Consider the following 3,512-nt stretch of genomic DNA (forward strand, 5'->3'; position numbering starts at 1 on the left):
TTGTAATAATAATTCTCAAGGACTAGAACTTTACATTACATTTTAGATGAGTTGCATAGGTACAATATCTTAAATAAGAGTAGAAACATATATACAGTATGTTATAACAAAAATAACCTTAAATTTGTATCACGATACAAAAATCCATGCAGTGTGAAATATTGAGACTAGTAGTTGCTTTTTAAATAAAAAATAGATTCAATAATTTACCATTTTATCCTATCATTTATACACACTCTTTTTCTTTCAGTAGATAGGAGATAAAGAAGGAGAGAGGAAAGAGAAAGAGACAGAAAGAAATCCATTAATCTAATCCCCTTTGGTTAGTTTCCTCCCTGACCATTACCAATAACAACTTGCAACTAAATCCCCTAAACAATGACAAAATCTATACCCCACTGAATGACCAAAAACTCCCACCCCAACTCTTGGGAATGTGGGTACCATGTTCTTACAAGTACTTCTTATTATCTGTGGGTGATGGCATCTTTAGGGAACACCAAAAATATGGGATGATGGTCAAATCCTGGTAGTGCTAGGGGTATCATTTCTCGTCCATTCTCTGAGTGAGGGGAAAGTGCAGGGCTTATTTTCACTTTTTAAAGGGATATTTTTTGTTGGGTTGTATGACCTGTTCAATGTATTCTGAATATTGGTCTCTAATCACATGTATCACTTGAAAATATTTTCTTTCATTCAGGATGTTGGTTTTTCACTGTAGAGTCTACATTTTGACATACAAATCCTACTTATCTACTTTTGCTGCTGTGCTTGCCATTTGATAATTAAAAAATGCTACATCAATATAATGAAACATTTCTTATATATTCACTCTTGAAATCTTTATACATTTAGTTCTTGCAGTTGGGCATTTCAACATTTTAAATTTGGTTTATATTTAATTTTTATGATAAGATTACAAGTTATTCTTTTGCATAAAATTATAGAGTTTTCCTGACAGTTTTAGATGGAACTGGATAGTGTGGTCTTAGAAATTGTTTGACAGTGAACATAAGTGTTTATTTCTGGGCTCTGTATTTCATGTTTTATTTCTTTTTGGTTAGTATGCAAAATAATGGAATTCATTACGACATTTTCATATATACATGTATATCTCAAATTATACCTGTATTTGTATCTTTTCCATATACCTCTTCTTCCATTCTCATTGTTCATCATTTAACTAACAAACAATACCACCTCTACTTTTATGTTGCATATGTATGTATGTATACACACATTTTTACATGAATACATATAAAAAATGTAGATTTCTCATTTATTCTCTAGTTAAGGTCTCTTGATTCTCCAAATACATATTGTAAATTGCTTCCTTCTTTTTTTTAACACAAGTTAGTGCCTCCTCCTTATTTTTAAACAGAAGAAAATATCTTAATTCTATTCAAACCCAATCAGGGCTCTGTAAAGTTTTAAAGGTATAAAAATAACATTAGGACAGTAATAACACCCACATAAGTCACTGTGGCATCCAGTTTTTATTCACAAAGAAAAAGCTCCAGTCCATCTTTTAATTTTTTTGAATAATCCCTGACATTATAGAACTACACTGAAATGTATTAATATTCCACTCTTACATTTCCATGACAAAAATTCATGAGCCAAAAAACCACAAAAAATGGAAAAAAGTTGAAGAAGCTTATAAAACTAAATATGGATATCTCTCAACATAACTGCTTGAACAAGAAAGGAATTAAAATGCTTTTAACTAAAGAAATCATGAGTGGATGATAAAGTGTGTAGAAACTGAAAATTTACAAACTCTTTAAAACCTGGAATTGCTGACTGTTCAGAAACTATGCAGATGGATTATGGGTGGTGAACAGCATAAAGGGGTTATAGGTGAATATTCACTAGAACAGCACTGTTCTAGCTATTCCCCATGCCACCTGTCTCCAAGGAAAGCCTGACGTTGATTAGATACTGAGCCAGGCTAATACTGGCAGCAGATCCAGTGATGGTAACCTGCCTACCAGTAGATCCTTCCATTGGGTTTGCAATTTTGATCTGCGCCCCAGACATCTGATGGATCTCATTGATTTTGGCACCGTGACTCCTGATTATGCAGCCAATTAAATCATTTGGAATGGTGAGTTTATGAGAAGTAGTTTGAACAGATGCATCCAAACCTGCACTGAATCTGCTGTTGCCATGGGTCATGAGAAAATGAGACTGCTGCATTGCCAACTGGTGCAGCTTGGTCAAATCTGGCTGTGAAATGTCAAACTGTCCCTGAATGGTGTAGGCCTCTAGAGGTGGTCCCTCCAGGTCAGGGTTGAAGCACATGGAAGGGGTGGTGTGGAGAAAGCTTGCACTGTCACTGTCTGTGCTGTACCTTTCCTGACCACCTGCAAAGATGACTGGAGAACTTGAGGGCTTGGGCTGGTACAGGGTGGTCACGCCCTTGGGGGGGGGGATTCCAACATGACCACGCAGATCTGTTTTGACACACTCGATGATGGATTGCGGAATGCTGGCAATAGTGATTGCCCACTCAATTGAGTTGGGGAGCATATTCCCTGGCATCTGGACCTGAGCTCCCATATTCTCCATTTCCTTGATCTTGCAACCACCTTTTCCAATGAGAGAGCCACACTGACTAGCAGGGACCACCCACCATAAGGTAACTGGGGGTCTACTGGCAGGTGTGCTATTGTCATAGAGTTGCTTATGTCCTCTTTCAGTTTGTCAATGATCATAGCAAGGCTTTGAAGACGGCATTAGTTGGTCCAGCCAAAGTGATAATTCTCTAAGGACTATTCCTTCCTGAGATGTTGATACATGCACCACTCTGCTCGCGCATCTTCTTAACAGATTCTCCTTTCTTTCTAGTGACACTGCCAACTTCCTTTCCATGCATAAGTAGCCTGATGGTGAGGGTGACATTTAATTCATCTTCAATCACACCAGTGTCCATGTCTAGTAGTTACAAGGAGGTGGACTTTGAGTGGTCAACTCTTTGGTCACTGGAAGCACTAGTCGACTGAGGGGAAAAGGAGAGAGATGGGAAGGGGCTAATGCCTCCTTCTTACATGTAATGCATGTATATAAATCTCAATTTCTTTTGAAAAAGTATTTTTTGGATTATTCATCTGATATTTTATCCATTTCAGTAGTTTTAAACTTAGAGATGGAGGAGTTACATTTATGATCTTTTGGAGGAGCCATGTTTTCTTTGTTTTTCATGTATGTTTGTGTTAAGATCTTCATATTTGTTGGTCTAGATAGTTTTAGTGGTTTTATTTGGGGCTCACCTTACAGTGCAGCCTACTGTTCAATGTTCATTCTCCAGTACCATTCAGAAAGGACAAAGCAAATTGCTATAAAAATGAAAATACAATTAAAATCAAATATAATTGATTGATATAGTACTAAAAATCACTGTAAGGAAAATTGTCAAGGTTATATAAAATACTATGAAGTTAAAGATCATTTAGCGTAAATGATTATGTGATTTCGGTCTTTGTGTCTGTCAATGTGTTATATAACTTTTA

The 3,512-nt window shown here is 36.3% G+C and overlaps 1 pseudogene; it reads right to left on the bottom strand.

Annotated features, from left to right (window-relative positions):
- Window positions 1-1,887: 1,887 nt before the first annotated feature.
- LOC128115267 (poly(rC)-binding protein 2-like) lies at window positions 1,888-2,938 on the bottom strand (annotated as a pseudogene).
- Window positions 2,939-3,512: the final 574 nt, after the last annotated feature.

Source organism: Peromyscus californicus, unplaced genomic scaffold (genome assembly GCF_007827085.1).
Source record: "Peromyscus californicus insignis strain IS unplaced genomic scaffold, ASM782708v3 Scaffold_10__1_contigs__length_136768540, whole genome shotgun sequence".
In the NCBI taxonomy this organism is placed as follows: domain Eukaryota; kingdom Metazoa; phylum Chordata; class Mammalia; order Rodentia; family Cricetidae; genus Peromyscus; species Peromyscus californicus.